Here is a 12,060-nt window from a genome sequence, read left to right as displayed (position 1 = left end):
AAAGTTTGCATTTATAAAACACACACAACTTATATATAGATGTCTCTAACGCCATTCAAAATAGATGTCTTTGACTGAGAAAAAGCTGTTTAATGAACTTACAAAACCGTTGTAGATTTGTGGTTGGTGTTGAACATCTATATATAATTTACTTATGTATAAACTAAGAATTTCTGCAAATTCAAATTTAAGCTTATATTTCATTCCCTGATCACTAAAATGCGATTTCAATCGAAAGTCTATCAGAATCTGATAGAAAATTTTTGAACTCATTTCAAGGTTGTTGTGGTGGGTTCAAGAAGAAAAAATTGAGGGCTATAATAAACAAACCTCTGCAATCTATACGAAAATTAGACAATAGTGAGTGAACATAGAGAACATTTTTTAACATTTGTATTTATAGTGTGCTAAAATTTTATAAAAATTTTAAACGTATATATATGTATATATATATGGAAAAAGCAAAAAAAAATTGTGGTGTTCAGGGTTCATTTTGTGTGGACGAAGCTTACATTGTTAAATGGCGATAATGGAGGCGTATATACAATATAGTGGAGAATCTTAGGATTAACACTCAAAATTTGATTGAAGCTATTCGGAGGATTTCCAAGTTTCACAAAGTAAGGACAGGATTATTTTATGTAAAACATTAAAGTAAATGTTAAAATTAATGTGTTAGTAAAAAAAGGTTTTAAGACAGTTTTAATTTAAACAATTAAATTTAAAATAAATGAAAAAATAGGAAAAAAAGAAAGAAACGAAAAACAAAAATAAAAATTAAAACTAAAATGAAAATATTTCACAAGATAAGCTTTGTTGAAATTGATTTTGTAATGAGAGGATATTTTCAGTGTTAAATTTAATTATTTTAATAATTAATGTTAAGTTAATGATAAAGTTTGTTGCCTTAGAATGTAATGCTTAAAAACTAGATATGTTATAGAGTTTCTTAGAAGTAAAGTACATAAATTTTTTTAAAAAAAATATGACTTGTTAACGAACGAACTTGGCTGAATTTAGGTGTAATTTTAATTTTTAATTATTTTTAACAACGTTTCGGCAGTCTCAGAGGTGTTGAATATCGCCGCGGTCTAAGTGTCGTCGAGTAATTAGTAAAATGGTGGAAGCATATAGTAGCATTTACTAGAAAATAATATGTAAATATTAAAACATTTTAAATGTGGCAAGTGCGAGTAGTTAATTTCATGCCATTGCGATTAAGCAAATAAAGCACCTTTTATAGAACTACAAAACATAATTAAACTCAAAGACCTTGAGTAATTTCATTACTCTATTTTCAGTTCAAGACCACTTGACTCCAAACAAATTATATCTTCCATATTTGTTTTATTATATATGCACTTATGTATGTATCTGTCGAAACTAAATAATATTTTGTTGATTTTTTTTGTTTTTAAAATTTATTCAATTAAATGATGAGTCTGTTCCCAATTGACTAATTGGTGACATAAGACGAGCATTCAACTTCAACAAGCACAACAAGCGAATTGTGTGGTGTGTGGGAGCAATAAGAGTTCAATAATCTTCAATGCTTTTCAACACAAGTTTTTTTGAATAAAAACCACAGGAAAGTCAGTGTAAACACTCACGTTACATTTTCTTCATTTATTTAGAACATTAAATCGTACATTTGTATGTGCGTGTATATGCATGTGTGCAGCAGCTTTCAGCCATGGTTACAGTGTTTTTTTCATTAGTGGCTTCACGAATGCACTGATTCGTGTATTAAACGAAAAATAATATTTTTATGGCCATTATTTTAGCAAATCGGAAGTTGCTGCTCGCGCGCATGTGAAAGCAAATTGGCAAAACTTTGTGATTTAAATTGGGACGCAATGTCCATAATGTACGAAACAGAAAACAGAAAACGAGATTAAAAGACGAAATAAAACTCACTGGCCGAAAAATATAAGCTCTTCCTTCACACCATCATTTTTCGCTACACTAAAAAAAGCAAAATCGAAACCAGAGAAACACAGAAAAAACTGTTGAATTCTTCTAATAAATATAATGAAAAGCAAACACATCGGTTTGCAATGTGCGTACGAAATTTAAATTTTTTCTAGGTCAGCGGCGGGTATGTCATTAAAATATGTAAGTCATGAACCGATCAGTCGGATAGACCGTCCATCGGTTGGCTTGACTGACATCGGATCGTGCAGAATACGTATTGAATATGCCAACACACAATACATAATGGACAATCGTATATAATGATTTCAAAGCAGATTACATTAAGCAGAAAGCATAGCATAATAGGAAAATCATTCGTATATTTGTATGTACGAGTAAATAATGAAAAGTGAAAAAGGTATAAAGCTCGCAGTGACTTACGAGTGTAAACACTGTACGTTCCAGCGGAAATTAAAAATTGCAATTTACACTTGACTGTGTTTTCAATTATAATTACAATAAAAAATATTCATAGTATACAAATAGTCCAGACTTGTGTAGATAAGAGCTTTCTAAATAATTGTGAAAATTTGCAATATTCCATTTATACATTATATATTAGTGTAATTATATAGATACATACTTAAGTATTCTATATTAAAAACTGCAAAGCACATTGATCAAAGCCGAGCGAATTGTTGCTATTGCCTTTGCTTGTGCAATTTTAAATCGAATTTTAATTTCGATTGTAAATCGAAGTGTACTGATCGATCGCCCATATACGAACGATCGGTACACTTTTGTATGTTGATATTTGACTAACATGAATAAGAATTTTGAGATTTAACCTTGATACAAACAAGTCGCCTACTAACTTGGCTTATTTAGTAAACCTAGTTCCTTCAGTTCAAAAACTACAAACTTTTCATTTATAAAAATTTATTTCAGTAAGAATTCTCAAACCTGTATTTAAAACTAATGATTTTCGTTCTCGTATTGTAAGTTTTTATATAGTATAATTGAGGTGGCTTGAACAATATACGAGTATTTACCCGTACACAACTTAATGTGAGTAAAAACCGATAGCGTAGCAAAAGTCGTGTAGATACAGGTGTTTGATTGCACTTTTATACAGGGTAACTCAGCTTGAACAATTAAAAAAACGAAATAAGAAGTTTCATAAAACAAAAAAAAAAATATTTTTATAATAATGTATATTGATTACATATAAAAATTTTTGGTATTAAAAAAAAAAGTTTATTTATATTTTTATAATAATATGATTCGTTATTTGGCCTATGTGGTGCTTAACTTAATTTTTGGGATTGCCATCGATAAATCTAATCTTATCTAAGTGCATTTACTTAAAAATATAAATATAAATGAAATACAATATATGTATTTAAGCAGTTTATATTTTTTCCCGTACATAAAATTAAAAAGTTAATTGAATTTCATTAATTTGTGTTCCCCGACCCAAAAAAAGGAATTTCATGAGAGAGCATTGCTTCTTCATAAATTAAATAAATTTATCAAATAATATTGGAGCAACTTTATAAAAACAGCTAATAAGTTTAAAATAAGCTTTAATAAGCTTAAAAATTAGTTTTTCAAGAAAGAAAAACGAATTCATAACATTTCATTTTCTTCTCATAAGCCTTTTCTAAAAACAGAAATATTTAAGAACGTGAACTCATAATTATTCTATATTATTACATACTATAGTTATAATATAGATAAAAGCTTAAAAAAAATTAAAACAAAATTTATAAAACGTTGTTTCTGCACTCAGATAACTGAATGATTTTTTTTTCATTTGAAAAGAATATATCGGTTCGATGTCGATTTTCGTTCCGATAAAACTAAACACTTTTTCAGGTTTTGTCATAATTGAAATCAAGCAATCAAGATTAAAGTAAGAGCAAATTTTATAAAAACAAATATACTTTTTATATATTTTATATAAAGACTTTAAAATTTCACTTATGAATGTTTAAATAAGTCCATCATAAATAAAATTTAAGATGCTAAACCGGTGTTTTTTCTTTTTATTTTGATCCCGGTGTTAGCGACGGTTTTTAACTTAGTTCTTGTTCGGAGCTGAATAACACATTATATTTAACAAAGACCTATTGTTTGCTTTGGGACTTCTGAAACAATAACTTTTTTTAATATAATTTTTTGACTGACCACATCTCGAGTTTGTATAATCAAATTTTCATTGCAGTTTTATTTTTCAAGTTTTGTTTATTAAGTTTCTTTTGGGCTGTCAAGATTCTTCACTTAAAAACGTTTTCAAGTCACAATAAAAATATATAGATAATACGAAAATATTGAAAATATACTAATTTATATTAGAACCATGTTATACAGACAGTCATATAACGAATGGTCACGGAAAAGACATGTTGTACAGAGAGTTATATCACAATTGTCATTTACCTACCGTTACTACATGTTAAAATTTTCGAAGACATATATTTTTATACGGATATTCAAATAAAACATACTTCTAATAGGCGCAAATTATGACATTTATCACACTTTTTTGACCAACCTGACTAAATTTAAATAGAAATTTCTTTCTTTTTCTTATTCTCAATTTTTTAATTTTTACTGAAAACAAGAACAATTTCACATTTGACGTGACCATGACTCTTTGTATAACATGTGGACCTTAGCAGTATTAACATGCATATGTATATTTTCAGTTGCTTCAGAACATTTTCTATTCAAATAGTGTTTCCCATTTTTATTTAATTGTGACATCTCTAAAAACTGTGTAGTTTTGGAATTGAAATCTCAGCAAAATATATGTCTATGATAATATAGTAAGTTATTTTTTTTTTAGAATTTACAGTCAAAAATTAAAGGCTTTATTTACGGATATAGACTCATAGGTGATACTTGGTTTGTACAAAACTAACCAATTCAAATTTTTAATAATCTGTATCCGTTGATATTTTTGTAATTTTTCTTTTAATAAAGAATATATTAAACAGATTTAGATGAAATTGATATGAGTACAAATTGTCAGAGTCTAATTTGAAATTGTCACCCTAAACAATGAAATACCCAATGCAGGACGTATGTTCAGTGTTGTTGTAATTTGTATTATCCTTTTAACTATATTTTAATATGCTGTGAAAATTCTTTTAAGCGGAAATTCGTCGTTTAAAAGGTGTGTCCGGAAAAAAGATTATGTGTTATATGAAATAATGATTATAAAAAAAATTTTTGTTTTGGTATTAGAAAAGTTATCCACCCAAGAGAAATTATCACTCAAATAGAGTGTCTGTTGTTATTATGAAGACAATGAAATTTAATTCGATTGCGCATTTGTCTTGTAGTAAGTGGAACACCCATTATTTGCCTATTATACTGCACACTATAATACTGCCTGGGTTGGCATGTGAATATTTCTATACAATTGAAACCATAATGCAGTTTTTTACTACTGTACATAGCTACGTGCAATATTTAATGATTTATAATTATTTATATAATTGTTTTTATTTTCTTTTCACACAATAAAAACACTATTCACTTTCATGTGGATTTCTTATTATATTCGATTGTATTCGTTATTCGTTATTCGGAACAGGAAGTGTATATGTTAGTTAATCGAAGATCTTTGTTTAAACTTCAGTTTCAGTTATTATTTGCTCAGCTCTTTTTTCTTGTATAATAGGTTTACTGTATATACTATATATATGTATGTATATTGATATATCCGTATTTGATTGTGTTCACACTAAAAGTTTTTTAAACACAGTTTAAGGTCATTAAAAATTACGCAAATCAAGGAAAACAAATATTTTTCTTGTTGCCTCTTAAATTTTGTTTAAATATAATATATCATCTTTCTTTATAACATATAGCATATAACATATTTATTTAATGAATTTTTTAATAAAAGAAAAAGGTTTACATTCACGCTTTTAATAATTTTTTTTTATCTTATTTTTTATTATTTATGTATTTGCTATTTGCGCATTCACTTTATACTTTTAACTATGAAAATCGTATGCGTGTTGGTTGTTTTACTTTGTGTACTGTGCACTGATGAACAAATTTCATTAAAACCAAAACTGAAACCAAAACTCAATGAAAATATAAAATGAAAAATGTAAAATGTAAAATGGTTAGATACTGGGCAATTCGTTGCTCAACAGGGCGGGGTAAGACGGCTTTTATTGCTATTAATATTTTCCGTTTACAAAGAAAGATGGGCAGACAGACAATGCACTAGTAAAACGAATATACTTTGCGATCAGACTATATGACTTTGCGAGTTTGCGAGTTTGACGTTACGACTGATTGAATGATTGACTGACGTTCCAACAGTTACAGTTAAGCGGAATTGGGCGTCTTTCGAAACTGTTATTTAACCGATATCACGAAGTAATTAATTTGATGTTGCAACAAATTTTTGATTTTATAATTTCACAAAATTTTCATACAAATTTAGAGTATTCAGCTCTACCACATAACATATTCTACGTTCACAAGTATGGAAACTTGAGCAAACTTGGAACAAAGCTGACTTTTACTAGTTTTAACGAACTTTAATGAAAAAATTAAGCGAAAATTGAAATTTATTAAAAAAATGTAGAAATTTTGCCAGTTGCTCTCAGCTCACGAATCACGAATAGACTAAATTTGCCCACTTCACTCGAATTGCGGTAACCCCCCATACGAGTGTGTGATCATATCGGATTCGGATTCGTTTGTGTGTGTTAACTGCTATTTTACTGAACGAAAACTGTTACCGAAGTCAAATTGCGCCCGAATTGTGGCCCCCTCTGCTATTTGCGTTTGCTTGTGCTTCTCTCGTACCATTAAGCTAAGAAAGCAAATTCAAAATAAATTAAATAAAAATGAAAATATGTGAGATCCGTCAGTTGGTTGTGTGTATATTGTTTCAGCGTTTCCCAAGTAATTTAAGTTTCAACTATGAAATTTTGTACAATCTATGTTTAGGCCGTGTGCGAGTTCGAGTAAATTGAGGTAAAATAAATTAAAATTTCCTAGTGATTTTTTGCACTGCACTTATGTCAATATTTATTTATTTACTTATTGCACTTATTTATTATTTTTGGTTAAAAGTTTTCAAATTTATTTATTTATTAAACATCTTATAAAATTTTCATAATGATGACACCCAATTTACCTAATTTACCCTACCCAAAATTCTGGTAAATTCCAACATTCGCTGCCATACCGACATAATTTATTATTTCCCTCAATTTACTGTCAATTTACTCGAACTCGCACACGGGCTTAAAAAGAAAGAAGTTTTCTCATTTTATAAAATAATTCACTTTTACGAAAAACATGCAATATTACCACTGTACTTTTATTTAACTTTTTTAATTTAATTTAGTTTGAGTAACTAAAGTATACTCAAACAGTGTACTTCAATAAAATAAAAGTACATTTTGGTCCTTCGAGCCTTCATGTTCATGATTGAACAACCACATTAATCAAGCTTTTTCTTTTATTAAAATATTACTATATTTTTAATATTAATCTTTTAAGCTTTTGACATTAACACCAAATGTTACGTATTAACAGCTGTGATACCACAGATTAAGGTTGTTCATAGGCAGAACAAGAGAATTCCCAAAAGGATCGTAGAGGTCAGCGTACGAACAACACTTAAAAGTGCACGGCTCCTCCATTTATGTGAATTTAAAACAACCTGACAAGTCTATACATTTGGCGAAGTCCTTTGTTTAACAAAATGTCAACTCTCTCAGGTGGGTGATTAGAGTATTATAATATAATAAATATACTAAATACAGTTACAGTCAAACTTCCATAACTCGAAGTACGATTTTGCAAAGATGGAGACTTCGAGTTAAAGAATATTTTTGTAATTGTATATAATTCACTCTCTAAAGCTTGCTGCACTCTATCTAGTTCGAGTTATAGAAGTTCAAGTTATAAAAGTCTGACTGTAGGTAACAATTTAATGTAAGGGAAAGGACAATAGTTAGGATAAAAAATGGACAAAAGTATATTTCTTCAATTTCCATACTCCATATACCATAAAAATTTGATCATATTCCCATATACATATATTCTCATATACATATTTAATTAATTTTTTTTTAAGCAAAATATATGTGGAAATAGAATATTTCTGAAATATGAATAAAGATTTATTTTGTTTTGAAATATATTTATTAAAAATTTTTGTGTAAACATTTGTTTAGAAAAAATTGTTTAACTAATATGCAACAGAATTAAAATGAAACACGTTTTTTGGTTTAACGAATATCTGAAATAATGAACCATTTAAACAACGAACGATTAGTTTCAGTGAATTTTTTCGGTATCACAATATCACATTTTTGAGAAATTTGCTTATAAGATTGAAGAAGATGCAGTCATTTAATAAATGTAAAATGTAGACTTTGCGAAACTGAATTTAATGTAGTTAGCATGTTCCCACTGCAGCGTAATCAATTTATATTAATCAAATTAAGATTTAGTCGTTTCCATTGGTATACGTTGATTTAGCTATGCAGGCGAAGGAGCTTTTATGTGTCAGAAATTTCTGTGAAAGTTCTAGGAAAGGTTTTGTTTGTTTATATTTCAATTGTTAACAGTTAATATTTACTTTTTTGTTTATTTACATTTTGTTTTATGTATCAAATATATCAAATTTCGTTCATTACTCTTTTAGAAAATATATTTTGCAATTTTACATTTAACATTTTTGGTGTAACTTCCCTAAATTTATTCTGAACTAAGTTGGAAAGCACGAAAGCTTTTTGTACTGTTAATCAACTTCTTTTGCGACCCTAATCAAATGAACTGCTCTAATGAATTAAATTGCGAAGAACAGTTAATTCCGAAACTGGCAAATCATTTAACGAACTTCGGCAGATTTCGCAAAATAGGGATAGATGGAGATCATTTGTTGTATCCTATAATAATAAAAATAATAAAAATGAATTCAATTGAAACATACTATCAAATATTGTATTATAATGTATCAAGAAAAAAAAAGAAATTTCTTTTCTTTTTCAATTTTATTTTATCTTTTATTATAAATACACTAACAAGAGTTTTCAATACTTCTAAATGACTCAATTGTAGGTAAATAATTTTTTTAGTTTGAAAATTCGTTCACCACAAATAAACGAAACAAATACGAAATCACCTGTTCTATGACAAATAAGTATAGGAAATGTAAACACTTAAATGACTTATAGCACCTTTGGCATTTAATGCCAATGTGAAAGCAATAGTTGAATGTAAGAGAGTAATAGTAGTAGTAATAGTTGGGAATCGCTTAAAATTAACTAATTGCAAAACAAAAATACGTATACGTAAGCCCAAAATAAATACAAGAGTAACAACAGCTGCTTATACAAGTAACATTATTGTAAGTTTAGCTTACGTACGTCATATTGTTTTCAAAATGGATGGATACACTATACACTGTGAACGGTATAGAGCCCAGCCGAGAGCAGCTACAGCCGACAATCAAAAGCCGTGCTTACGTTACGCTCAAGTGACTCACTGCATAAAGGCATACACAATAGAGAAAGATATTCATATCCGAACCGAAGAGTGAACGTTTTGTTTACTCTGCTAACTTTTGTTACGAAGCGGTGTAATGCAAAATAATAAAATAATAAAATAAAAAATAATAAAATAAAAAATAATAAAATAAAAAATAATAAAATTTGTGTATAAAATTTCTAACGAAATGTGTGTAATTATATTGCTTTAATTAGTTTTCATATATATAAACGTACTTGTACGAGTACATACATATGTGTATGGACGAAAATACAAGTACTAAATATCAAAATGTGAACATGTACGTATGTTACATCGTGAATATATTGTTCGTTAGCTAACCCAAAGTGTAGTTAGAGGGAAACAATTTATTGAATGTCGTGAATTCCTTGAAAAAGTTACAAAAACTCCATAAAAAAGCCATGAAATAAGAACTCAAGTGTTAAAATCGTTGCAAAAGGCAACCTCGATAGGTGGCAAGCTTCGTCGTTGTTTTGTACATTTCAATTTTCGATATGGAAGAGGAGAAAGAGCGAAGTACAGACAACAAAATACATTAAAAACAATAGTTTCAACATTTTTTAATAACAAAGATTTGCCAAAGAAATTTACTATTGTTCACGTTAAACTTTTAATGAGCCTTTGAAAAAGAAAGTGTTTTTACTTTTGTCTGTTCGTCTGATATGCGATGTGTCCACAACATAACGAAAGTAAAATCTAAAAATGAAAATAAATAACATATTATCGATGATGGTTTTGTGCCTTCAATTGCGGTTGCCATATGTTTAGTAATCCTCTTAAGGGTTAACATGTGTACAGATAACTTTTTCTTTCTGAGCGGTTACTTTATGTTAAATCTTCTGGAAACTGACTTCGTTTTCCAACTTTCCTACGCAATAAGTTTATGTATTTAATTAGTACATTAATTCACATCACCGCACATCAAACATTTACTTCTAAGAAAGTATTAAGTGTGAAAGATCACCAACTGTAGAGCTGCCACATGTCTTTTACCCATAAAAAGCTCTGACCAGTAAAAAGCGTACCAATAAAAACCATTTAGCAAAGTTGACGAATGACACAATACGAAAAATACAAGTTAGTTGGGAAATCTACTCCACATATGATTCGAATACGGGTACTCGTGCTAAAGGTTTCATTATGGATCATTCCACATAAGGTGCTTACAAGTGCATTACTTTGGCATAGATCTTTACGTCTAATTATGTACATTATGTACATGTTATGTATTTCACTTTCACTACACTTGTTGTTTAGTATATTGTACATATTTCGGTCATTGTCTTTTTAGTTGATTGAAGCTTGCCTAGTTCAAATAATGCTCAGCAGCATTATTATTATTATTTTATTAAATAAAAACTAATTTATAACAATATGTTCAGAAGGACCCAACTATAGTTATTGAACAGTCAACAACAGTAGGAGTAGAATGTAGCTTAAAGTTCACTTATGTAGTAAAAAAAATTGAAGAAGTATTTGAAATTATAATCCAACGTATTTAACAAATATTATACAATGTGAAATACATGAAATAAAGATATTCCAACTTCTTGAATGAACAAGATTTAATTGATTGTTGGATAAGAATCGCCGAAATCAACTGTTTTAACTAAAGAGGAAATTACTCAGTATTATGGTATTGGTTACACTTTGTATAAGGGGTTTTATGTTACAAAAAAATTAGGCAAAATATTATTTTAGGTATCAGTGTGGTTGCAAAACGGCAAAAAACCACTCTCTGAGGTACATGGAAGTTATTCAATGGCTTACCACTACAACCAACCAATCAATCATCTGTCTATCAATTTAGTCAAGAAAATTTAACTTTCTCTGTTATTTCAGAACACTTGTTAAGAATGTCGTACTTTTCATGATCAACAAGCAAATTCCTGCTGGAATTGATTTTTCTATTGAGTAGGAAAATCTAGAATTAGAAAGATTAAATGAACTTTTGTGTGTCGATGGTTTCGATCTATTGAGAATTGTGGAATATAATATTACTTTTACAGCTTATAATTCTGGGAGAACCAAACGATACATTTAGACGAAAAAGTAATAGATTTAGAAATAAATGAGGCGAGAAGGATTTATTTTAATAGCCGATTGGTGATCATCACACCGTTCAACACCTATAAAATCATTAATTAAACATGTTTTCTAAAATAGAAGCAATAAAAAGTAAAAACCTCATAACTTTAATTTGTAACAAAAGTACAGCAATCGCGAGTCAAAATTAATCAAGAGAGTTAAATTACAAAATATTTAAAAAATCGAAATAAACATGAATCCATACTAGTACTATATAATGATTATAATTATTATTATAATGATGCATATAATAATATGATTATATTATAATGATTCATAAATAAGAATTAAGAGTTTGGACTTTAGGATTAAAAACTCAAGCCTTTTCTCGGCAGATTGGAAGCTAAGAAAGCATTTGTGTAATCTTACTGTTTACTACAATCAAATATTTTATATTTCATTGATATGAGAGAGTAAGAGATGACATACAATTATGCAGGTGTGGCAAGGATTTTATTCTGGTCAAATTGGAATTTTTTTCTCTACATTGTTGACGGA

At 28.5% G+C, this 12,060-nt stretch overlaps 1 protein-coding gene across 3 annotated transcripts in view; it reads right to left on the bottom strand.

Moving 5' to 3' along the window:
• Nucleotides 1-12,060, bottom strand: part of LOC119670021 (IQ motif and SEC7 domain-containing protein 1) — a 47,791-nt gene that overhangs the window by 16,161 nt on the left and 19,570 nt on the right. The window contains exon 1 of one of the 3 annotated variants that reach the window (XM_038080105.1): nucleotides 6,378-6,572. The exons of the other annotated variants lie outside the window; for them this stretch is intronic. The gene's annotated coding sequence lies outside the window, so the exon portion shown is untranslated. Of the gene's footprint in view, nucleotides 1-6,377; nucleotides 6,573-12,060 lie in introns of those variants that run through there. 3 annotated transcript variants of the gene reach the window in all.

Source organism: Teleopsis dalmanni, chromosome 1 (genome assembly GCF_002237135.1).
Source record: "Teleopsis dalmanni isolate 2A chromosome 1, ASM223713v2, whole genome shotgun sequence".
Taxonomy (NCBI): domain Eukaryota; kingdom Metazoa; phylum Arthropoda; class Insecta; order Diptera; family Diopsidae; genus Teleopsis; species Teleopsis dalmanni.
Note: the sequence above shows the minus strand (reverse complement) of the source record. Positions and strands in the feature narration are given on the sequence as shown.